Source organism: Stegodyphus dumicola, chromosome 9, assembly GCF_044657685.1.
Source record: "Stegodyphus dumicola isolate Sdum_Otavi_A_Nest chromosome 9, ASM4465768v1".
NCBI lineage: Eukaryota > Metazoa > Arthropoda > Arachnida > Araneae > Eresidae > Stegodyphus > Stegodyphus dumicola.
In genome coordinates this window covers 133061562-133089498 of record NC_140776.1, presented here as the reverse complement: position 1 = coordinate 133089498, position 27937 = coordinate 133061562, and the positions used below count along the sequence as shown (strand labels likewise).

The window sequence follows — 27937 nt, the reverse complement described above, 5'->3', positions numbered from 1 at the left end:
CGTACATATACAATCAGTAGTCTAATATATATTTTACAATCAGGCATTATTACTACTTAGTCAACAATACAGACATATCTAAATTTTCATTATTGTTTACACTCATTACATGCACAATTGCGGTTTTTTATTTTAACAACAGAAATGAACTAAACATATCAATACTCTTGATCATTGTATCAGCAATATGAGCAAGTTTCTGTGTATCATACAGATTTATTCGCATTGCGCCCAGTCTCGTATACCGCAAAAAAATAAATAAATAAAATAAAATATGAAGGTGAAGGCCCTTTTCCGTTCCGCAAAATTTTCCACAATTCCGCCTAAAACGTAAACAGAGTATCGAGACTTCGCAATCGATTACAAATTGCAAAGCTATCAGCTAGTCGTCATCGATGGGGAAAGGAGACTCTTGGCCATCCGAAAAAGCGGCGACCGTTCCTAGCACCCGTGATCAAATGCTTCCTCTTCTTCTTTTGTGGAATGTGTTTTGCGCCACTGAGATGCATTTTCTCTATAATACAGAAATTCATAGAAAAGTAGAATGTAATGAAATGAATTTTTGGAAACATGAACATTTATAATGAAAGTATAGATTTATGCAAATTATTGATTTCGCAACCGATTTCGTAACTATAGTTATTTTCATTTGGCAACAATTTAATAGTATATACTTAGAATTTCGTTATGTGATGATACTGTGTGCAAATTGAGAAGTATAGTTTTTTTTATATTAGTACTGGAATTATTTGTTTATAAATTTTTTCAGTAGCTAAGTATTTTTCGAAATTCATAACATTATGTCGAATTCGGACCTGGAATTGCAGAAGATGGTTCGCGGCTTTAGGGTCAGTGATTTACAATCACTTTTAAGCTATGCTGGGCGAAATAAGGGCGGCAAGAAATACGACTTGCAGAATAGAGCTCTTGATCTGATTAAACTCCATTCAGCATCCATCGACATGAAGATAAGAGAACTTCATATGAACAGATATCAGCAATCTCGTGCTCTTCCCGAACCTCAAGATATATATCCTTTAGCTACAATCAATGAACCAATGGGTAGTAACTATGGAAATACATCTGATCACCGTGGATCTCTTAGCTCTGCAATACCTGGATATATGCAGAATATGAGTAAACATATGCTTCCACCAAATGCTGGGTTGAATGTTATGTCTCCATATCCTGTTTATCCAGAAGTGAAATTCAAGGAATTGCCTTTTTATGATGTATTAGCAGAACTTTTGCGACCAACTAGTCTTGTTCCCCTTCAAAATGAACGATTTCAAGAAAGGGATTTTGTGTTTTATTTTACTCGTCAGCAGTTGAATGAATTACAAAACTGTGATGTACAAGTACAACTACGTGTATGTCTCTTGGACACTAGTTGTGACCAAGAGGATGAAATTCCAACAAGCGTTTGTATTAAAGTAAATAAAACTGTGATCAATTTACCCAATCCTATTCCAACCAATAAACCTGGTGTAGAGCCCAAGCGTCCAAAACGTCCGATTGACATAACGGTTTACATTAAGAAGAGTGTTTCAGAACCAAATGAAGTTCACATTTCTTGGGGTATAAACTGTATTAGAGCCTATGTTGTAGGAATATTTTTAGTTCAAAAACAGACGTCATCAGTACTAATAAAGCGCTTGAAATCAAATGGAGTGAGAAATCCTGACCACACAACAGCAATGATTAAGGAAAAGTTGTGTCAAGACCGTGATGCTGAGATTGCAACTATGAGTTTAAGAGGATCTTTAATATGCCCACTTGGAAAAATAAAAATGAAACTTCCTTGTCGTGCTTTGACATGTACTCATCTTCAGTGTTTTGACGCTACGTTGTATTTACAAATGAATGAAAGAAAACCTAAATGGATATGCCCTGTTTGTGATAAACCTGCTTTATTTAAAAATTTGGCAATTGATGGTCTCTTCTTAGATATAACACAAAGAGCGCCATCAGAATGTACAGAAGTGCAGTTTCATGAAGATGGTTCTTGGACACCTGTGATGCCCATAAAAAAAGCCCCTCCTGAAATCAGTGAAACATCATTTGAAGCTGCAAAGATTGTAAAAAAAGAAGCTCCCAAACCAAAAAAACGAGTTGAAGTTATAAGTCTGGAATCAGATAGTGATACAGAAGATTCCTGGATTGATGTACCTAAGAAAAAACAACCTTGTAAACCTGTTGGAGTTATATCTCCAAGTTTACTTCCTATATATTCACCATTAAGTTCCACAACAGTGCAAGATACAGTAACAAAGTCAATTGATGCACTTGCATCCTGTTCATCTAAATCTGATCTGATGGATTCTTCAGCTGTTGCTGCTATATCTGAAAAAGCTACGTCTGTTGCCCAGCCTCTTATTGAGAGTGATGTAAGTTGCATTACACCACAAACACTTGATTTGCCAGGATCTCCGAGCTACAAAGATGTTACTTCTCCAGCATCTCCTTCAGAACCCTATTGTTCGCCACCTTCTACGAGCACATTCCATGATCAATTGGAAGTTTTAAATAGCCCTCAAAGCTCAACAGTTCAGGATTTTAGGAATTTCGATTTGTATTCCTTAATTCAGCGAACACAAGATGAAACGTTTGAAATCCCACTTGAAGATGATGCAGCATCACCTGAAGTCATATCCATCGATTAATCTTAAATTCATCATATGTGGAATTCGAAAGATTATGGTTTCATCTAAGCATTTGTCTGCGGAAGCACTAAGGAATTAATATCTGTGCTTTTATAAGTAATGTGCATATTAGCATTTTAGTTTTCCTGAAAAATTTACCTTTGTTTAAGTAATTTGAAATTACTTTCTCTCTCTCTCTCTCTCTCTCAACATTGCAGAATTTTATTTCTTAATATTCAAAGAAATGGATATTTAAACTAGAGGATAAATGGGAATTAGTGTATGAAAAATCATTTTTTTTGTACGACGTAAAAAGCTGTTGCAAATTGTTTGTTAATTTAATATATCTAGCATATTTTATTTAGCTTTTGTTAGATAAAAATGGCTAATTTAGCTATATGTCAGAAATTAAAGCTTTTTCTGTACAGACAAGATGCACATTCGAAATTATACATCTTTAAAATCACATTTTGTAAAAGCAAAATATATTAATGTGATCATTTGTTTTTTGTATGAAGATGATCCATTCTTAATTTCATATGTATATCAGTATCTAGGAAATAAATTTTGTCTTAAATAACATGAACTTTTTGTTAAGTATCTGTGAGTAACTAGTAAAAAAGACAGCATATTGCTTTAAGTAAGCATCTAAATCTTACATTTCCTTTTTATATGACCTCTTGGCTAACTCCTAATTTGCAAACGATACTTGAAAAAAAAAAAAAAAAAAATAGCTTTAATGATTATGTGCCTCTGATAATTTAATGTGATTTCAAATTTTATATAACTGCATAAAATTTTTAATTTCTAATATTTAAACAGTTAAGGTCAGTAAGTTTTTAATTGCTTTTAAAATTTACACTTAGCCTGCAGTATTATGGTTATTTCTGAAACTTTCATTCTCAGATTTTAAGACATTATCTGAATTAAAGTGAAAAATTTATAAATATTATTTTACATTACTGATTTAATTACATCGTACAAGTTCAAGTTTATTCCACTGCTGTTTTTAAGATTTTTGTATTTGACTATTAATTCAATATGAATTATTGCAGGTTATGTAGAGACTAGCATTTTCTTAAGTCAGATTACTGTGCATATTTAACATGTAGGGGGAGGGGGAAAAGTATTCTTAATTTTAAAATTTTGTTAAAGTATGCCTGCGAAAAATGAACCATGGTTAGAATCAAATACAGCAAAAACATCTTTTGAATTGTTCACAGTTAAGTTACTTTCTTAAAAATATATTTTTTTTTTTATTTATTTACAAGGGACTAATTATAAATTCTTCATAAAATTTGAGTATAAATTTATTTACTGCATTCTTAGTTATATTATTGTTTATTTGAAGGATTTGTGAACTCTGTTTATCTAGTTGTAAGTAGTACAACAGAAAATTGTTTATCATATTGGTCTTAATTTGGTAAAATGAAATTAATTCTTGGTTAGCCAAAAATCAGTGATATTATCAGATTTCATAACATTTTTAGAAAACGGAAAATCTAAATTATGCTTTGAATATTTTAAGTGAATGCAGCTCTTATTGTATCATTCTTATTGCATGAAATAGTTATCTATTAATGTGTAAATGTATAGAATTTTTAACAATAGCAATTATATTCTTCAGGATGTTGTGCAATCATTATATAAATTTTTTTATTTCTATTAGTAAACTTTAATGATTTAGAGTGGGATGTATGGGATAAAGAAAAAACTACCTATGTTTTTAGAAAGGAATTAAAATGGGGGGCTAATTTTACATAATGTTTAGACAGCATATGATTTTTAAAGGAATCTATGTAGATTGACCAGACTAAAACCTGTAGTACAAAGTCTGTAATCCGGATGTCCATAATCTGGAATGATCTATAAACCGGACCTCAAAGCTACAAACTTTATGCGCATGCGCATTTAATAAATAATGGACGGTATAAGCTCGGCTAAAATTATCTAAGGCATTTCAGTTAATGTTGCAGATTGTACTGTTCCTTAATCTTCTAATTGGATCTGGCTTATTTTTTGCAGACTGTTAAAACAATTTTATAAAAATTAAGCTTGAACTTTCGATTATGTCAAAAAGTTTCCAATTCTGGAGCTGCCAAAGGATCTACAAAGCAAAAGCATGTTTCGATGTCCATTAAACAAAAAGTGGAATTGCTGCAAAAAATGGATAAAGGCCTATTCGTCTCGAAATTATGCGAGAAGTATGGCATTGGAAAGTCCATTATATATGACACAAGAAAAAGGAACTTTTTGAATTTTTTGTGGAAGCATCTTGAACAACTTACATTGAAAGAAATGTTTAATAAAGTAAACAAATAAATACTAAGCTTTTTTTTTTGTAAATTTTGATGCTCTTTAGATCATAATTGTTCTTTATTTCATAAATTATGATATATTTTTAATCATATAATTTTTGCATGCCATCGTACCAGATTTAAATTGAAGATCTATAAACCGGAAAAACCCCTAATCCGGAATCGCCAAAGTCCCTACGAGTCCGGATTACGGACTTTGTACTGTATATGGAAATAATGGTGAAACTTTTCGTAATAGGCTTATTACAGTCTCATAATTCACTTAGGTAAAGTAATTTTGTAAATATGCATTATATATATGGATAATATATAGTTAATATACCTACTATGTACTAAGAACAGAGAATAAATTGAAGTACTAAGAATAAATTAGCTCAGAATGTGCAATAAATATATATGCAACACTTTTCTGTCCCCCAATTTTTTATTTTTTATTTTTTTTTAGTTTATTTATAGGAGTCCCACTGTGAGTTTATATTTCTGGTTATTGGAAGGAATTTTATTTCTTTTATTTAAATTCTGCCAGTATGCATCTTGTCAGAGAGAAGAAAATTGTTGGCTTTATAAAAGTATGTTAAAAAAAGTGGTACTATTCCGTTTTGAGGACCGTAAAAAATTACAGTGGAAATGTATGCGCAAAAGCGCCAAATCTAGCAAACGCTCCCATTTAACACTGCGCCAAATCTAGCATACGTGCTGACTTCAGATTGCGTAAGTTTATATAGTTTTATATTTCTTAAGACGTCATTGAAATACTAGTTTAATTTTTAAATCCTTTTTTGATATCCCATGAATTTAACAATTTAGGGATTGCCCATGATGCATCTGCAATAGAATTTTGGATAAAATGCAGAATCACCCACTGCTTGACGCGCTTTTAGGAATTGCACATACTCGGTATCCATGTACGCATAGACCTATTTTCACTTTAAAAAAAAAAATCACAGAATTGTACAAAAATGGCACTGCGCACAGCCTTGACTTTACCTATGTACACATCGACCTGTTTTCACTTAAAAAGTAAAAGAAAATTGACAAAAATCCTGTTGTTTTACCCTTGTAAAAAGCGGCGAACAAATAAGTGGGCGATTCTGCACTTTACCGAGAATTTTTTTAAAGAAAAGGCATGCTTTAGTTAACTCTGTAGCGAAATAGCGATGCAGGCATCCATTCAGTTATGTTTAGTAATTTTTATATAAATTATAATAATGATCTGAAATAGTTATTTAATCTTATGCTTCCATTCAGTCATGTTTAGCCTTTTTTATATAAATTATAATAATAAAAAAGTAATATATGAAATTAACCTTTCATCTAAATTAAAACGTCAATCTTACATAGTTAATTACTATTATACTTCCTTTCTTGCATTAGGGGTGCCGCAATATTTTTTGGCAGCACTGGCATCAACAATAGTTTGGCGATTTTTTGCAGCCTTCAAAACCGTATAGTACCAAAAAAGTTAAACATACTGAAATTATTCAGATATAAAATATTTGTCAGAAGTTTTTAATCTTGAGTAGCTTTCATTATGTGTTTTATTTGTCACTTAGTTAAACTTGAAGATATTTGGAACTTAATGACAGGATGAATGATAATGAATTGGATGAATTTTTTTTTATCCAAAATTTCAATGATTGTTGTCATCTTGTTATCATGCACATTGATCATGTATGTTCCCTAAAATAATTTCATTAGTGTAAGATAACTTTGGTGTATCGTTTCCAGGCTGAAGTAAACTTCTCATTCAAGGTTATATAAGTAAGCTAGTTGTACTCGTTTCCATGTTTATATGTCAGTCTTTAGAGGGAAAAATATGAATGGCGATTGGATAAATATCTGCAAATATTGTGCTTTCTCAAATACAATTATACCTCTTTTATATACAATTATTCAATAATACAATTATTCCTCTTTTATATACATTTCATCATATTTTAATACCTGAGTCACTTCAACATATTTAATATATTTAGAATTTTATAATCCAGGCATTATTTTGTTTCTCAACAGCACATGTATGGTGGGGTCTCGCATGTGTTAGGCTTTTCTTTCACAGGTGCAATTAAATGTGTCAGGTGCATAACCGAAAAGTACCAAAAAAAAACAATATTTTGAAAAACTGCTGGAAAATTTTTGGAACTGTAGGCCTAACAGTAATCGGGCTTTGTGGAAATACAAATGTGCTACCTGTTATGTGGTTCTAGATCAGGGCTTGGCAACCTATTGAAACGGCAGAGCCAAAAGTTACAATTTACAAAATTTCCCAGTTTTTAAAGAGCCACTAAAAAGTTTCGTTTCAGTATTATAGTTTTGCTTATATATATTTGATTTTTGACTTATATCATATGATTGCAACACAGAGAAATTAACGGCTTTAAATACGGAATAATATATATATATATAAACATGTACAAATATAGGTAGTTACATCTGTTGGAGCATTGGCTTTGCATGCCTTTTGAATGAATGACTAAATCTGGCTTATAACTTGTTGTTTTAAGTTTGAAGCACAACTCTAGATTTTTATTTGTTAGTTGATTTCAAACGTTACATTTTTATTATATTCATGCAAGAGAACGCTTGCTCGCACGAATATGTCGACCCGGAGATCGTCAGTACTCCATATGCCAACTTCTTCACCTCACTGTACCATTCTGGAAGACTATTCCATGCCCTAAATATGAGGGCCTCAACTCGCGAAATTTCTTTTAGAGCTGCCCTCTTGTGCTGCTTGATGTGCATGAATCTAGACTCTTCCATCTGGCTCTTGAGTTCTGTGAACTTGCCACTCCACAAGTCTTTGGTTTTCGAATACAGCTGTTGCATTTGAAGCGATCCACCATCAATTCCAAATATCTCATTGTTGATATCATTTATATTTGCGTTGAGAGGATTTACTATGAACGCAAGAGTACTTTTGTTTGTTTTGAATTGCTCGAATCTCTCGGCGAATCCATCCGTCATGTTATTTAAAGCTATGTTGAAGTAATTTGTGTCAATAGTCGCATTGGTCTCATTGTGATATACTTCAGATTTTTAAAATGAATTAATTTACTGCTCTCTATGTCTTAAACAAAATAAGTAATTTGTTTTCGAAACAAATTATTTCTTTAAGTAAGGTGTACGCTGGGTTGCCCCTTTCTTGCAGTTTTAGATTTAGTTCATTTAGTTTCATTGTGGTATCTACCATGAAGTAGAAGTTCTGCAGCCGTTTGTCTTTTTCCAATTCGGGATGGTCAATGCTTTTTTCATTGATGAATGTTTTTATTTCACTGAAGCACAAAGTAAAACATTGCAATAAGTTACCTCTGGAATGCCATCGCACTTTATTGTGCAGAAGTTGGTCAGAAAACTGGTTATCTGTCAAGGAAATCTTTGAGATGGTGATGGTAGAGTACTTTTGCAAAATGTTGTTAATAAGCTTAATTACCTCAACTATTTCAGCCGGAAATGTTTAGGCAAAAAGTGCTTTTTGGTGAATTACACAGTGAAACATTAGAATTTCATGGTTTACTTTTTTCTGAAGAATTGATGTTACCCCTCTATGTATTCCTTTCATACTTCTGGCTCTATCAGTTGCTATCGAAACGATTTTATTTATATCAATTCCATTGTCAATTGCAATAAGTTACCTCTGGAATGCCATCGCACTTTATTGTGCAGAAGTTGGTCAGAAAACTGGTTATCTGTCAAGGAAATCTTTGAGATGGTGATGGTAGAGTACTTTTGCAAAATGTTGTTAATAAGCTTAATTACCTCAACTATTTCAGCCGGAAATGTTTAGGCAAAAAGTGCTTTTTGGTGAATTACACAGTGAAACATTAGAATTTCATGGTTTACTTTTTTCTGAAGAATTGATGTTACCCCTCTATGTATTCCTTTCATACTTCTGGCTCTATCAGTTGCTATCGAAACGATTTTATTTATATCAATTCCATTGTCTTCCAGGCATTTTTGCACAAGCATTTGCTATATCTTCTACATGAGAATTTGTCCTGAGAGCGATAGCAATCCTACAGTTCTTCGTTTGGACCTTGGGAGGACATATACCCTACGAAAAGGGTAACTTGTGTCGTGTCTTTTATGTCAGAAGACTCATCTATAGCAAGTGATAAGGCAGAAGCCGACTGAATGTCTTCCACTTGCATATTTGTTACATTTGAAAACATCTTAGCAGTTCTATCTTGTACTGCTTTTGCAGATAATCGTAAATCTTTGATTTTTCCCTGATTTCTGCTTTGATTTTAATATCTCAAAACAGTTATTCAGATGCACATATAAAACAATCTTTGACGTATTTGACGTGAATGGTTTTACTCTTTTTGCAATTTCTAATGATACTGCAGAGCTTGGCAGATTTACATTTGGAAGATTGTGCCCAGTTACTTAGCACATAACTTTTTTTTTAGCTCTTCAAGAGCTTTTTTCGTGCGTCTCCAGTTGGATATTTACCAGCAAACTGGGTATATTTTGTAGTGAAGTGTCTCCCCAAATTTGACTTCTTATTGTGTGCGAGTTTTTGTTGGCAAATGAGAGAACTCGGAAGGCCATCTGTGTTACATATGAATGCAAATGACTCCGCCTAATCCTGATTGAATTCTCGGTTTTCTTCTTCAGTTCTCTTTTTTTTTACCAGCTGCCATGCTGACGGCGGAGCTAATTTAAATTAACAGTACAGTAACAATGAATCAAGTTTATCTCATTACGGTCATGTTAAGTGTAATTAACGATTATGAAAATAAAAGCTATTGAGAAATTAGGTACTGAAAAATATATTTTCTTATTTTTTAAGAGTTTTGATAATAAATTAATAGTTTTTCCGTATGGAACTGGAAAGCCGCAAGATTACATCAAAAGAGCCGCAGGTTGCCGACCCCTGTTCTAAATGATTATATAAAACATTATACAGCAATGTATATATGGCTTATCCTTTCTCATATTTAAGTGGGGTTTATGAAAGTGTCATTCTATCAAGATCATGAGATAATTTTGTATGGATTTGTGTAGAGAATTAAATTTTCTTTCCAGAATTATTGTGTCCGGTTTAATTAATAAGATAAACAGTTACATTTTTACCATGTAAAAATATGAGGTGTTTATGTAATGAAGATCAGTTTTTAAAATTGACTTTAATATATAATGTAATAAGTAACAAAGTTAAAGAAAAAGGTTCTTACCTGGTATACAGAAGATGATTGATTTTTATTCATGATTTGTTGAAAGTAAAGTATTTGACGAGACACAGATTTTCATTTATGTTTACATTGGCAGAATTTTTTGTTTTGTTTTGTTTTGAAATTGAGACAATATCCATATCATTTATTTATTAAAAATGCAGTGAACTATTATTGTTTATATTAGGTAAAATGTCCTGTAGCAGGTTTACTCTTTTTAACTCTCTTACTTTTTTTAAGTTTTAGTAGTGTTGGTTTCTATAGCTGAGATATTTCAAACTCTAAATTGTTTTTGCCTAATTTTTACAGAATTCTTTAATTTCTCATGATAAAATAGAATTATGGGAAATTTTGCATTGCAACAATTGCATTCCATATCCTTTATTAGATGAAGTTCACAGGGCTGAAGTTTTTAATTTATTAACATTTTCTATCATTTGGTAATATTAAAAATTTTTTATTATTTATCCCAGTGTTGCACAGACATGGGAAAAATTAACATTATGGATATTATGGTTCTCAGAGTATGCTTTGTTTAGCTAATATTGATGACTACTCCCTGGATCAATAACAAAATTTATTTCTGTAATTAGTACTTATATTTATTTTAAACTATCATTCTAAAAGATTTTGATGATAGTAAACATTGACAATAATGTCTTTATTTAATCAGTTTTAGCAAAGCATGCAAGAGTCTCCTGTCTAGGAGGAAATATAGATTTTTTTTTTATTTTTTTTTTTATTTTTTTTTTTGTGAGAGTTTTCAAAAGGAAAAATAGCTTAAAATTGCCCCTTCGCAAGGATTCAAACCTCATTGAAACTTGTAATGTTATACAGACTTTTCTATTGGGTCACTTGTGGTGGAGAGGAATTAAAGTGCCTCTTTGAATTTGTTTCTCAATGAAAATATATATTTCCAGGCATAAAATATTACAAACTGCAAAGAATTTTGAGTGTGATCATATGAAAAGTAAATCATACTGATTTTCAGTATTGATATTTTCAACAAGTCAGAAAGATAGTCTTGGGTTGGTTAAGGATATCAAATTATATATGCATTCAGTAATAATAAATTTTGCTAATCTGGTACCAATTTTTTTTAATCATTATTCTGTTGATAAGTATAAAACATTGTGGACAAAGTTTGATATTTTTATATAAAGGAACATTTAAATGTAGAGGATAACACTAAATTGGGTATTTATCAATTACTTCTTTAAAAGTCTTTCATATTGGCTTGTATATGTGAAGTACAGTGCATGCTTGTTTAGGGGTGGTAAAATTTGTAGTGGAAACCATTTTTAATATTTTGGCAATTTTATTCCCAAGGACCTGTGTAAAAAAGATGTTACTTAACTCATATCAAATGCATGTAATGTTTGAAAAAACTGGAAATTAGTTTTGTAAGTAATGATTTAAATGTCAATTTTTATAGCTCTTGAATGATACTTCTAAATTATTTCTATGATGTCTAATTACCCTGTCTGTTTGCATTATCTCTGTCCCTTCAGTGAACGCTGTGCAAAAAAAAAAAAAAAAAAAAAAAAGGGAACAGTTCTATATCTCCTGTTCTACCGGGCCGATTGACGAAATAGCGTTTTTCATGTCTCGAAAGCGCGACTTGGGATATATATTAGATTTATATATAGCATGATTCTAACAGAAGTATTTTGACACAAAATCGGACTTTTTCTGAAATTACATGCCAATTGTTTTCCATATTTTGATTCTATAACTCATATTATGCCTAAATATTAAATTTTCTAAAATTTAGTGAAAAATTCAAAAATTTATTTTGCCGCATTTTGTTTAGTTTGTGCCGAGAATAATTCACTTGGCGAACTTCTTAATTTATAGCAACCTATTTTCCTTTCCTTTTTTTCATTGTAGACGAGATGGAGAGAGGAAGTCATTGTTCATACTTTCAAATAATTTCAATAAAGTGCATAAACCACATTCGCTGTTATTATTGCTTATAACAAATATGCCAAAGTGTAAATTCATGTATATTGTAGAAAATTTTGAATAAGAAACTAATTTTTTGCAAGTGTGCCTAGAAATGCATCTGCTTTAAGATGAAGTTAAAAATTTTATAGGTTATAATTCAAAATCTTTTTAAAAAAATTATTTAAAAATACAAATTTTAAAACTAAATCATGAAAAATGAGTGAATTTTACTTGGAATGAACCTAAATTTAAAAATGGGAAAGGAGGAATCAAATAAGTTTAAAAAAAGATATATTAACAAATATATACCAAATTTAATTAACATTTAGAAGCTAAAATTTTGAGAGTTAATTTTTTTTTAATACACTTGTGGGATTTCTACAGGATTGAGCACATAGAAACAAAATATGGAAAAAAACTGGCATACCATTTAATTTTTGTGTCAATACATATTCAAAGCAGGACTATGGAGTCGGTAGGAAAAATGACCGACTCCGACTCCTGGAATTTTAATGACTTCGACTCCCTCATATATATATATATGTAATGAAAGCACAAATTTTGGAAGTTAGTTCCATGCACTTTTTCTGAAGAATTTACAAAATGAAATAGGCACCATATTTGAATACTCGATGATATCTAATTTTAAGAATGATGAACTTGTAGATACATTTCCCATTGGAGTTCTAGGCAGCAGGTACACGAATCTTGTCCGGCTAAAAATGTCTTGATATAAAATGAATGATTTGAAGCTTGGCGGTGGCATAACAGATGAGCAGCGAAGAAACGTGGCAGACGTGTCTGGATTCAAGATAACTTTATTATTGAAGAAAGCAAGTCAGGATTCGCAATATTTGGTTCACATACGGACTAGCGTCTTATGCGCTTTCCATTTTTGTTTCATCAGCACATATTCCTTGAACAAAGAAGGTAGCTGCAAAGCACAAGCAAAAGCATCTTAACAGGATGGAAGCATAAACCAGAAGAGAGTGAGTGTCGCAGTAGTAATGCAAAGGAAGAAGGGGGCAGGCAAAAGAGTCAGTTTTAAGTTTTGGTTTACAATTAGGTGATGGTCAAGAGGCATCTGCATTAAAGGTTGCGTAAGATCGCATGATCGCATGATTAATTTGAATGACACGGTTTATACTAAAGTGCTGTTTTTAGGACAGATAGGTGAAGTTTCCAAATGAAATAGAAAATAAAAGAGGTTATAGCGAATTAAATTTAGAAGTTTGCTTTCATGTTTTTTTATCTTGCATATATATATGTAAATGTATACACATGGGTTACAGCTTATTCTTTTAATATAAAAGAAGTAATAGATGCTACAGAAAAAACATTGAGGGCATAGCAAATTATTAATTAGCATTTATTATAAAATGGAAAAACTGGCATTAGTTATTTCTAAGAAGCAGTATAGCCTCAGCAAGATTTTCTTTGTTGGAGGGCTATAGATCCGATTTGATAAACTTCAGATCTGAGAAGAGTCTTTCTAGATGTGTCTAGTAAGTGCAATCATATTTCTCTATTTCTTCAAAGGCCGTGTAGAAATCTTGATTGTATTTTTTCATTTTTGTATCTAAAAGCTATTGTTTTTTTTTTTTTTTTTTTTTTTTTTTTTTTTTTTTTTCCGTTCGCTTTGCCTTAGCCTTTTCAATATTATCCAAAAATACAGTCAAAAGTCGTTAATCCGGACTCGTCGGGACTTCGGCAATTCCATATTATTGATTTTTCTGGATTATAGATCATCAGTTTAAATCTCGTAAGATGGCATGCACAAATTCTAAAATTAAAAATATCAAACCGTATTTTAGGAAATAAAGAACAATTATGATCTAAAGGGTATCAAAATTTACAAAAAAAGAAGCTTAATATTTATTTGTTTACTTTATTAAACATTTCTTTCAATGTAAGTTGTTTCGTTTTATGTGATAATACTTTCTCTTTAATTCTATAAACAGACATAATTTCTTGTTCAGTTAAAAAGCTTCTCTGTTCAAGTCCCGTAATTGCTGTGCCGAGAATACCGACTAACTTGTCAATCGAAATTTTTTCGTTTTCACTAACCTCTCTGTCACCTTCTTCATGTCTTTATCCATTTTTTGCAGCAATTCCACTTTTTGTTTGACGGACATCGAGACATACTTTCGTTTTGTAGATCCTTTGGGAGCTCCAGAATAGGAAATTGACATAATCGAAAGTTCAAGTTTACTTTTATAAAATTGCTCTTACAGTCTGCAAAAAATAATAAGCTGCATCCAATTCGAAGATTAAGGAATAACGCAAGCATCAACATTAACTGAAATAGATAATTGTATAATTTTAGCTTATACCGTCCGTTATACGTTAAACGCGCACGCAAAAATCTTGATTGTATTCTGCACTTGCGCGCACACATATGCACGAGCGCGTAAAGGTCTTATGCGCACGCGTAAACGCTTTTGCGCATGTGTCAACGCGGCGCATGCGCAGAAAGGTTTTAGCTTTGAGGTCTGGATTATAGATCATTCCAGATTATGGGTGTCCGAATTAACGACTTTTGACTGTATTTCTCAAAATATAATTCATCATTGGAAAAGGATCATAGAGACTCAATTTCAATCTCTGCAGGTTTACTGTCCTGATTTGAAATCTCCAGTTGTTCTGAGAATAATTTCTTTCTTAATGAAAGTTCATAGATGACTTTCTTTGCCTTTTTAATTTGTTCGTCATCCAAGAAAATTTGGTGTTTCGGATCTTCATATATTGAACCCAGCAAGATCTCATTGTCTAGCAAATTAATTTCGCTTTTCTTCATTGAAGAAATGATTCCTTCTGCAATAAGCCCTCCATTTCAGAAAGAACAAACATCCCATTCTTGCCTTCTATCAATTCTTCAGATTGCAGCTTTTTTGTGGCTATATACAGAAAGAAGAGTTTCCAATTCTGCAAGAACATTCTGCAGTCTTTCTGTTAGTGAAACATTAGGGTTGTCTACATCTCTTAAAAAGCTTCTTAATTCTAAAAAACCTCTTTATCATCAAATATGTATTTCCTTATCACAGTGCTTGATCAGTAATTGCTTCTTTCCCTGCTCACTTCCTAAGAATAGCATCAAATTTAGGAGTTCTTGCTGCTTACCTAAATTTACCAGTGAGATTTGTAACTAAATGAATCAGTTTAATCACTAATTGCAAATATCACATCCATCCTCCTCCCTTATATTTATTTATTAATAGGCCAATAAAATAGAAAATAACTATTTATTAATGTGTACAGCTCATAAATAAAAATAATAACTGAGCTTGTCATTCATTTTTTTTTTTAATTTCATTTTAAGTTCAAACTGTCCAACAAAATCTGGAGTTGGAGTCGACCTGTTTTTAGCGACTCCAGCTCCGACTCCTTTTACCCCAAAATCTGCCCGATTCCGACTCCATGACTCCAACTCCACAGCCCTGATTCTAAGTCGTGCTTTCGAGACATGAAAAATGCAAGTTGAATATCATCAATCAGTCGATAGAACGGGAGATACAGAACAGTCTCCCCCCCTTTTTTTTTTGCTCAATGTACATGTTCGAATTTGTAAATTAACTTTTTTTTAAAAAATAGTGTACACATATTTGCTATTTAAAATTATATTATTTGCCCTGCTATTTGTAGAATCCGAAGTATGAATCTGTGTTTACATATTTTTAAATCAGGAGTGTGTATTTTTTCAGTTGCATTCTTAGATTAATTTAATCAGCTGTTTTGCAGGGAATAGTACTACCAACATTGGGCTATGGAAATTAGAACTGCTCATGAAAAGTAAGGTTTCTGTGCATTGCGTAAAAGGTGCTAGTCCATTTTCATAGTAGGGTTATTTGCATTTTGAAAATGAATTGATCGCACTATTTAAGAAGAAAGAAATATCTCTAGCATTACTCTGTTATGATGAAAATCAAATGTTTAGGAACATGATTTGGGATAATAAATGTAATGTATTTCTGCAATTCATTGTTATATTTATTTGAAATTATTTTTTATATTTGCTGATAAAACCACTGACAGTAATTTCTAAAAATGATCCAGCTGCAAGGGTAATTTTTAATGCTGTAGAAAATTTAAGGTAAATTAAAATTATTGAAATTGTTCAGTATTTGACAATAACAGATTGTTTGGCTTAATCATTTTATTTCCTTGTTATATAATATTCTAGTTATAAGTTATATTATTATATACTTAAAAGTTGACTTTTACTATAATTTTTTCACATACAGCAGAAATAGAAATTTAAAATTAGTTCTCTTTTACTTGATTATAATATATGTGGTGTGTATTGTATAGTAGTATTTTATGTGAAAATCATATGCAACATAAGAAATGAAAGTACTTTAAGGCTCTAGTGTAGAATTGGATGTCCCTTTGATTAGCGAAAAGTTTTGTTCAGTTTTGGCAATGAAACTCCATTTCTGGTTACCGTGATAGTTTTAACTTTGATTTAGCTTCCCGGTTTTTTTAAGTGAAAGTAGATCAGTTTGTATGTGAACAAAACAGCATGTAATGCCTAGTTTGTGCAGTTCTCTGATGTTTTTTTAAGTGAAAATAGATCGATGTGTACATGGACACCGAGTTTGTGCAATTCTTCGACTTCTTATTTTGGTTTTGTGTAATGCCCATCTTGAAATTGTGCCAATCTTGGCGTCAAAAAGGAATCACCAAAGAAACAATGAATACCGAATTGTAAACTTTAATTCTGTTACATACGTATCATCTCGTCAATTGTGAAAGTTGGACAAGATCTCACCAAAGTTGAGCTAATTTTTCCTTCAGAATTCTGAAGTAACTGACACTTTTATTTAATAAACACCTGGTATTTGAGCTGCTTCGTTTTCGGACTTTGTAAAAGTGCTTTTATTGATTTGTACTGTTTTGTTAAGCCCTCCAATTTTACCGGAAGCTCTGTCTAGAATATTGCAAGTAGAAACTTCCCATAGGTTCTAATCCATTAGTGTTTTATCAGCCATAATTAGCTGACCATACAGGGTCCATTTAGATGCACTTTTTTGTAAAGTAAGATGCTATAACTTTGAAATTAATCCTCTACTTGGTGTTCTGTAGAATGTTGGTTCCAAGTTGTAATCACCTTTTCAGAAATTCAAGAAAAAATACAATGATAGCAGTATGTTCAAATGAGCAAAATATGGCTTATCAAAAATTAATTGAGGTTACATCGAACCAAAACAAAAAGTCATGAGTGTATTGTTATGTTATGCTTATTCATAATTGGCACAAAACTTTAACTTTGAGTGCTCAAACTATATGCGTATGTTAAAAAATATTGCTTTAAGTATACAGACATGTATCTTGAAATGTGTCCAGCCAGTCAAAGTTGCTTATATGTTGGAAGAAAAAGATTCAGAGTACAAATTGAGAAGAAAAAAAAAAAAAAAAAGTCTGCCTACCCCTTTTTATCTCCAGCTTGCGGAACTGTGTATTGGAAATTCTAAAGATATGTTCCTTTTAAAATTATTTTGTGATATTGCTGTTGAACTGAATTTTATGGTTTAAGTGCAGAGAACATGATATTTAATAAATAAAGGTAACACGCAAAATGTTAAAAACCTCCCCTTTGGGCGTAATGTAAAATCTGAAAGCGTTCAGATTTTCATTTTTTTAAACATTTTTTTTTAGTCCAAAGGGACTGTTGTTTTCATTTTGCGATTTTGCATTGAATCACTCTGAATGTCCGTTTCACTTTTCAAACTGTCATAACCAAATATTATCGCCCTGTTTTATATTTAAAAAAATTAAATAGTGAAGAATCTGCATAAATGTATGTATGTTTCTCGCACTTTGATAAAACAATGGTACTTCGAGCCATCAAATTTTAAATAATGTAATCCTACTGCAAATATGGGCATCTGGAAGCCCAAAATTGGAATTTGTTTCATTGTCAAATACATATTTTGTAAAACTTTGACGAATTTTTGATTAACAAACTCAAGAATTTCAAAGTGAGCAATGGCAACGTTGTACAGAAAAAACATTTATATCTCCAGCACATGAGCTGTGCATTGGAAATTCTAAAGGTATGATCAATTTAAAATTATTTTGCAATATTGCTCTTGAACTGAATTGTATGTTTTAATTGCAAAGAACATGATGTTTAATAAAGGTAACGCACAAAGTGTTAAAAAAACATCCCTTTGGACGTAATTTAAAATTTGAAACTCTTAAGTTTTTTTTTTTTTTTTTTTTTTTTTTTTTTTTTTTTTTGTTGTTGTTGTTGTTAAAAGAGTTCAGACGAAAAACTTCATTTCTGAGTTGGAAGAAATGCACACATATTCATTCTGATTGCATTCATGCAAGATTTGCTGTATTTTGAGATAAATTATTTAATTGTAAACAGTTTCAAACTAATATGAATAACATGGTTGGTGGATTTTGCACTAATTTGTAATTAATGTATATATATGCACATCTAGTCAAATTTTATTATTGGTATGTTGGTTTATTTGTTTGAAATGTAAAAATTGGAAGTCTTTTGGAAAAAAAAAAAAAAAAAAAAAAAAAAACTTAAAATAATTAGCGTGTTTATGTTTTTATATTTGAGCTATTTGGAAAATAAGTAGGAAGTCATTTTCAGGAAAGATGAAGCTGGACCTGTTTAAGAAAATTTTTTGATTTTTAACTGCGAGTCAAAAATTTGAATACAAAATCAGTTTTTTTTTCAACTTTTGAAAATTACCTAGTTTTTGTTTGGTTTTAAAATGACAGTCCGAAACTGGAGACAGAGATAATCTTATGAATTTTTTCCAATGTTTTTGTTAAGATTTAAAAAATTAGTGCATTTTCCTTGTATATTAATTGATATGGCATGCAGTATTTTATAATGTTTATACTTCAGTAAGGGAAAAAATATATATATTTTAGAAACCTTGAGCTGCTGTGTTGTTAAAACTAAACTAGAAAGTTGCGAGATTGTTTTGTATTTATCAGTATTAGTTGCAGTTAGAAATAAAAAGTTAAAAAATTTCATCTAAGGTGGATATTTCTATCCTGTAATGCTATATAATTTTAGATTTTTGGTATTTATAAAAAAAAAAAGTTCATACCTTAAAAATTGCCATTTTGTAACACTTTTTTTTTTTTTTTTTTTTTTTTTTTTTTTTTTTTTTGCATATCCTTTCGGGATTAAAATGATGCTTGCTAGTAAACTGCTGTAGTAAATATGAAAGAAATTATTCTGAATTAAAAGCAGATTGCCAAAATATAAATTTGCAATGAAATTTCACCATTTCATAGATGTACTTATAGATATACTTTGAAATGACATTCTTGATATATTTGAAGTGATATATTTTTTTCGTAAATGAATATTCATTGTTTGAAATGATGTCCTTGTGATGCATAAAGACCTATTTTTGCTTTAAAGAATTTATCATCTTTATTTCATATAAAAGTACTGTATCAGCTTTTAGTTTATAATTATTTTCAAAGTAATTTCTTCCTTTTTTTTTGATAGTACTAAATGTTTGTAATAGAATACATTATTTTTTATTTTAATAATTGTAATTTTTTCTTAAATTTTATATGCCGATTGCAGTTGAAATTCAACATGCACTCTTAAGCTTAGGGATTGTGCAGATTTTGGAATTTCTAGAATAAAAGAAAAATCATTAGATTTAGACTTTAAAAGATATATACATATATAAGTATGAATACTTATGAAAGAGAATGAAGAACTGAATGCTTATAGAAATAAAATGAAGGTAAAAAGAATATAAAAGATTATTTTTGAATTTTTCAATCATCTGTTATATAATAGTTAGTTAAGATATGCTAATTTTGAACTTTTTATGTATTATATGCAGTGATTTATTCCTGACACATTAAACAGTTTTGTTATTTTGAAAATTTCAAACATTTTTCTGCTGTTCATCATTATTAGAATCATCTTGTGCTGGATTTAAAATTCTTTCATGGTTTTGTTAGTAATCATTTAATAATACTTAAACACTGGCACTGTCTCGTGGTAATCTTTAAATTTATCACTTCTCTCAACATAGAAGCAAATAGCTAAAAAATTTCAAAATGACTTTCAAAAAGGCAGTAAATTAAAACTATTTTTTAAGTAAAATTTTAATTCTAACATATAAATTTGTAAATTTAAGTTATTATTTTGCTTATTTTTCTGTTTATGAATCTGTCAATAATACCAAAACTTCATTGATTCAGTTTTTGTGATGCTGACAATATAGGAAGATTTCTCAAATGCAAAATTTACATTTGTAGGCCTTAAATGATTAGAAAAAATTGCAAAAGTTCCATAGGACTGTTATTCAACATCCCTGTTTAATTCTACCCATCAAAAATAGGAATGAAAACTCTGAAATATTTCTCTTTTAAATTGGGAATTCTGTCATATTACTGCAAGTATGATCATAATTAGTTGGAATTCATACTTCTCATTAAAAATTTTGACAGAATGAAGAAATGTAAAAAAAAATATTGTGTCTGTTGAAATCTGACAATGATTTCTTTAATACTTTATCTAGTGTAAAATAGCTATGCCACTGTACTTAAAATTCATCTTAATTAGAGCATAACCATGTACTTTCAAATTACTTAGGGCTGCTTACTTCTTCGTAAGTTGCATAGCTATGTTGTTGAACACATGGGTGATATGCGAGTGGCTGAGGTCGTAAAGCAAGTAAATTTTTAGTTTTAGAATTTATTGCATTTTAAATCTGTAAAATTCACCACTTTTCCAGTATTTCAATTAAAAGTGAATTTCTTTATAAATTGAACTACATGTTTAGGAAGGCAGACTTTGGAACAGAAGTTCAAGTTTCAAAAGTTTTGTTAGTACTCTTATGTTATTGGACCGGATTCAGAAATGTGTGAATGTATGCATGTGTAAGTGTGTATATATATGTATATGTATACACACACATTCATGCTTACATATATACATGCCTACATGAACAACATACATACATAACATTTCTGAATCCGGTCCTGATAACGAACAGTATCGTTTTGTTTTCATAATCTTATTAGCTGTGAACATTGTTAATTATGTCTGATAGGCTATATGCATATTTGATCTACAACTTTCTTTTGAGTTTTAGAAAGACCACTTCATTTCAAGAGAACTATGCTTTTATTTCATAGCTAGTGCTCTAATAAGAATGTGTTATGTTAAATTTTTGTGTGGGAATATGCCAACCTTTTTATTTGGAGTCAACATCATAGTGAAATGCAATCTGCTCATTTTTAAATATTGAACATGTTCCATTCACTGTTTATTGTTATCTTATTATAGTATGCTATTACATTTTCATTTATACAGAGAAGTGTAAAGCTATATGTTTTGGTGACTGAAGCTATGTAATGGACTGAAATGTTTTGGATGCTTTTAATAGAAATTATTCTGTCATAGTTGAGTATCTAATTGTGAAAAGTGCTGGTTGGTCACTTATAAAAATGAGTAAAACACATATGCACTTGTTGAAACTAGAATCAATACATACATTTGAGTATGGATGCTAAATTATTAATGAAGGAGCAAGAAATATGTAAATAACAAAAATTTTCAGCTTATTAATTATTCAACATTGTATCGATTAATCTCAAGTATTTTGCAGGGATATCGCAAATTTAAATTTTATAATTACACTTGATATTGCTAACTTCTGAAATTGCTAGTGTAATATATCCTAATGCAAGTTAAATGTCTAATATCATAATTGTAAACCATTGAGTACCTTTGAATTTTTTATTTAATTACTCAGAAGATACCTGCGAGTCAATCAGTTCGCTACTAAGCAGCAGTGGAAGTATGTTTACATTATTTTCATTCTAGACACATTTTTTAGTTTATTAAACCTAGAACAGAAGTAAAAGTTTAGAATAGATTTCAGTAATAACAATGTGTACTGAAAATATTTGAGAACTTAGACTTTTGTAAAAATGATGTTTTTAATGTAATAAACTTTAAAAGCATATTGTGGGTAATCAGTCAATGACTTTTATATAAAAATTCATTTTCTGCATATTGTATTATTTACTCTAGTGCAGTTGATTTACATTTCAGATATCCTTAATGCAGGGTTAATTATTTTTCTGTGTATTTCATGTTTTATATTATCTAAACTTTTGTATTACTGTAACTTATATCTCTAAACATCATTTCATTTTCTTACTCTGAATTGTTTTTGTGTTGTATAGTATGCAAGTTAAATGTCTAATATCATAATTGTAAATTGTTGAGTATCTTTGAATTGTTTATTTAATTACTCGTAAGATACCCGCGAGTCAATCAGTTCGCTACTAAGCAGCAGTGGAAGTATATGTTTGCATTATTTTCATTCCAGACACATTTTTTAGTTTATTAAACCTAGAGCAGGAGTGAAAGTTTAGAATAGATTTCAGTAATAACAATGTGTACTGAAAATATCTGAGAACTTGGACTTTTGTGAAATTCATGTTTTTAATGTAATAAACTTTAAAAGCATGTTGTGGGTAATCAATCAATCAATCACTTTTATATAAAAATTAATTTTCTGCATACTGTATTATTTACTCTAGTGCAGTTGATTTACATTTCAGATATCCTTAATGCAAGGTTAATTATTTTTCTGTATATTTCATGTTTTATGTTATCGAAACTTTTGTATTACTGTAACTTATATCTGTAAACATCATTTCCTTTTTCTTACTCTGAATTGTTTTTGTGCTATATAGTTTCTATAGGAATAGATTGTATATCAAAATTGTATTGTTGTTTTCAATATACATGTGTGCTTTCTAAATATATGACATAAAAAGAATTCAATTCATGGTCTGGCAGTAATTATTAATTTATTACTTGTATATTTCTGTAATTCATTGATTGCTAAATTATGTGTATCAACATAATAACTACATGTGATTGATCAATGACTGTTCTAAAATTGGCTTTTGTGCTATAATTAAGTTGCCATTTGCTTCTGGATTTTATTTAAAATATCATGTATCATAAAGACATGTATCTGTCTACTTGATACAATGCAAAGTAACTGAGTAAAATATTGTGTGATAATTTAACTATGCAGTTAGATACAGTGAAACCCATTAGCAGGCAGTAATAGGAGCAAGGACTAAATTGGAGCATTGATCTGATATGTCAGGGGTCTAAAGATTCAAAAATTGTCCATTAATGAGGCCTGTTTCTTAACTGAGGTTTGATTGTTTTGGAGTCACTTATAAGTCCAGGTAAAGGAGCAATGCAAATGTGGGAAGTTGTATATGAACTTATGATCCATTGTTATTTTGTTTGATTCTCATTCAGTTCAAAACTAAGTGCTCTTTTTCAAATTTTGATAATATGAAGAAAAATAAATGTTTGTATAAAATTTCCATGACAGACATTTTGTTTTTTATATATATTTATATTTTCCTGTATAACTTTTAATTCTGCATCTCTTCAATTAAAATAAAACTATTGAAAAAGTTATTTATGTTTGAAGTCGAAAATTTTTAACATATAATTACAAAACTTTGTATGTTTAGAAATAAAAACTTGAGTTGCTGAAATTGAGGTAAATTTGCTATCCATCATGAGAAAATTATGTCTGAAATAGGGTTCAGGTATTACTAATAATTTATTAATGATTATAAGATTTAAAATAGGTTTTATTTATTATAATGGCTGATTGAAAAATTTTTAAGGGCTATCCCTGTTTCTCTGTTACTATACTAGATTTGCCAATCGTATTCTGGCTCTTGAGTAAATTATATGTTGATGTGTCTAAAATTGCTGCTAGACAACCATTGCCTTAAGTATTTGATGACAAGAAGTAAAACCATTTAGTACATTTTATTTTAGTGGATAGAGCATACATTCCTATGAGGATGTGGTAGAAGTATGACTGAATTTTATCTTAAATTGGGAAGAAGAGTAATGGTGCACTTGAAATGTTATGTTATGTATATGGTGATACAAAACTTAGATTCATTATTTCAGTGGAAGCATTTCAAATATGTACCTGAGGAGTAATTGGCATAACACATTATGACTGGCCACTCAGTGTTTATGGATGTCAGTATTGCCAACCCATGAGCAGACTGAACAAACTTCCTGAAAATCATTTATGTGAAATCATGAAGAAATATCAGATTTGCTCAAACAACACCTTTTCACACAGCACAATATTTAACAGCATTTCTGTCTTATGATGCTGGAAATAGTATTTGAGTTAAATTGAACAGCAGTAAAATATCTCAATGAAAATAGACAATTGTGCATAAAGGTTTTTTTTTTTTTTTTTTTTTTTTTTTTTAAATCAAGAAGTGACAAAATGCTGTGTCTGGATATTACCAATTAGTCTTTCATATTTTTGCATCACTCATAAAGTGTAATTCAGTAAGATGGACTGATTTTGGGGAAAGAAAAGGGGGAAAAATTTCTGAATAAAAACATTTTGTCCAAAAAATTTTCAACTAGCTTATGAATTTTGTAATCTGAATGTTTATGTGAATGCTAAAATGTTCAGATGTGCTTTTTATAATAAATGTCAGCTAATATTTGTAATGACTTAAAAGAATGATTTATAATATATATATAACTTTTTTAAAATTAAACTGTTGTAAATGCTTAACTATTTGGTTGTTTTGAATTGTTTAGCTTATCATTTCTAGAAATATCTAAATAATTTATAAAGTATGTAAAAGAATTATGAAAAATGCATGTAATTTTCCAGTTAATGAATTTACAATTCTAAAATATAAATTCAACAAATTTATATTTCTGATTTCTGATTTACCTGCGTATTTTATTACCTGCAAATATTTTTTTTTCCCAGTTTTTGTATTCTAGCTTAAGGGTTTAAAACATATTATATAATGTACTTTTGTTATAGTTAAGGGCAGTGGTCTCAAATTCATTTTCCAAGTGGAGCAATTTTATGCAGCTGTGATACATTTCAGTCATGCATTTGTTGCAAACCACAGTGCTCATAGTTTTAGAGACATAAATATATTCGTTGAACTTTATTTGTGTGACTACTATTGGAGGGGGGAAAAAATAGAATGGCTTCGTCTTGGTCACAGTATACTTGTATATCAGACTGTGTGAGTAAGGTACGATGGAAGAATTTCCTATGTTGGTACAGTTAATAAATTTAGTTTGCCAACCAACAGCTGATGGTGCTTCAGTCTTCTGAAACTTCCATTTAAGGTCAAAAGCAAGTTATTTAGTGATAAATTCAATGTGTTAGAATTACCTGAAATATTGTCAATCTAAAATTTAATGTTTAGCTTTCTGTATGTTTGAATTATAACAATAGAAATATAAACATTAGACTTTCTTACAAATAGCTTTTAGACTTCAGATAAAAAAATAATATAAATATGAAATTTTTCCCTTTGTGTTGTTATTATTATTGTTTATATATGTTTTGGTAAATATTCAGTAAGTGTAATTTGAAATTTAGTTTACCATTTTAACCCAAAGGGCTAGTAGTCTCAAAACGGCATTTTACGTTGTGTCACTTTCTGTGTTGATTCACTTTTCAAACTGTTGACATCAGATATTATCTCTGTGTATAATATTTAAAGAAACTAAATAATGAAGAATCAAATTGTTTCTTGCAATGCGAAAAAACAACTGTACCTGGAGCCAACAAATTTCGACGTCATTCTTCAACCATATATGGTCACTGGAAAGCCCGAATTTTGAATTTCTTGTACTATTATCTATTTCGTATTTTGTAAAACTATAAGGAATTTTTTATGAACAAATTGAGCGATTTCAAAGCGAGCAATGGCAACACTGTACACACACACAGACACACAAAAAAAAAAAAAAAAAAAAAAAAAAAACATTAACTCCAGCACGCGAGATACTGTATTGGAAATTCTAAACATATGCTGGTTTTAAATATTTCAATTGAATGCTGTTGAATTGAATTTTATGTGGTTTACATATTAAAAAAGCACCCTTGTGGGCAAAATATGAAATTTGAAAACTTTCAGAACTTTTTTTTTTGTTATTAAAAAGTATTCTGGTCCATCAGCTACTTTCAAATTGTGCATTCGGCTTGAATTTCACTTGAGTTTTAGATCATTGGTTAAGGGTACTTCATGATACTGAGTTTCTTAACTGTTTCATAACTCTGTAGAGATTTGTAATTTTTATTTTGATTCTTCTTTTTTCAATCTTTATATTCCAATTTAATTTTTTTTTAAAGTGTGTTACTATGCTATGCAATGTAGCTATGCTTTCAGCATGAATAAAATATGTATTATATGCTTCAGTTTCACATGTGCAGCATTGTAAATATGTAGGCTTAATGTTTCAGAAGCACTTCATTAAAATTAATAAGCTCTGTTTGCTATAACATCTGTATTCTGTAAGTAGATGTGTGTATGCATTATTTCACATTTTCTTAGATATATGCGTTTGAATTGTCAGATATTTTTCTTATAAAAGGATGTAAAAACATCTAAATTTTTGGCTGTTAACAATATTTCCTGTGTTTTGAATATTTCCTGGTTGAAGATTTCCTTCAATGAAAGACATTTACAAAGTATGTCTGTTTCAAAATGTTATGTCCAAGTTATGCAAAATGTTTTTTATATTTTGATTTCTTTCATAATAAATAGCTGATTATAGGTTTCATTGTGTAGAATTTGAAGTGTTCAAAGATGAAGCTATCGAGTGTGGTTATTTCTCTCTAATTTAATATTCTTTGGCTTCTTTTGTGTATTGGTGCCCAAATTATGCAAGAATTATTGTTTTTTATTTCTTTCATAATAACAATAAAATTCTTTGAAATTCAATATGATATTAAAGTAATGTTAATAGTTTTTATGCATTAAATTATTTAATCCTTTATTGTGTTAATATTTTGAATTAGCTAGTAATGTAAAAGAACATGGTGTAAATGTAGTAGTAAATTATTCTCCTGTTTGTACAGCAGCAAAGTCATGCATCTGTGGTAAAAATTGTGAAACATTTATTATTTCACTCTTGTGTTTCTTTTCATATTACCTTTTTATTCAATATTGTAGCTTCTGTATAAATAATTTTAGCTGTTATTCATCTTTTCAGCTATTCGCTGAAAGGTATGAAGCATTAGAATTTTGAATGTGAAACTTTTTGAATGAAGTAAGGTATGTGATATTATTTAATGTATTTTCACTGAATAAAGATATTCATTTACATTTGCCTTTTAGGAATACATTGTTATCAATAATTTAAGATTTAATTGTGAAATAATTAACATTTTAAGTATTATACTCTTAGGTTTAATTAATAGAATTATTAGCAACTCTTCACCTAAGAATTTTTTGATCAGAAGCATAAATTTTAGCATTCTTTGGATTACAAATGTGATATTTTTATTTTCACCAAATTTGTAGAACAATGTTATAAAATCTTCCTTTCACTGACAATTTTTGTATCAGCCAAAGACAGGACCAAAGACTTCTTTCCTCCATGATATGGCAAAGGATGATGTGAGTGATTTGCAAGAGACAGTCTTGGATGACAGTCTTGGATTCAAAAAGGAGAGGAGAAGAAACTAAATCTTTTTTTTGGGGGGGGGGTTTAGAAAAATTTCATTAATATCCCTCTGTTGTAAAATCAAAGGTAAATACTTTTGTGAATACTAAGTCATATTTCATCCAGAAATGGGCATCCTGATTCCGTGTTGGGCTTATGGCATAACTTTTATATTAAGTAAGTTAGAACTGGTAGGATGTTTCAAAACATCATCACGCTTTTGAATGGCAGATTTTCCATATGTTGCTTTATGAATATTCTCGGTTTCAATGCTCTCATAATTAGACTATGCCCAAGATTTTGAAGCTCTATTTTAAAGGATATTTGATGGATGGGAGA

The 27937-nt window shown here is 30.0% G+C and overlaps 1 pseudogene; it reads left to right on the top strand.

Moving 5' to 3' along the window:
• Positions 1-438: 438 nt before the first annotated feature.
• On the top strand, positions 439-27258 carry LOC118199086 (E3 SUMO-protein ligase PIAS2 pseudogene; annotated as a pseudogene).
• Positions 27259-27937: the final 679 nt, after the last annotated feature.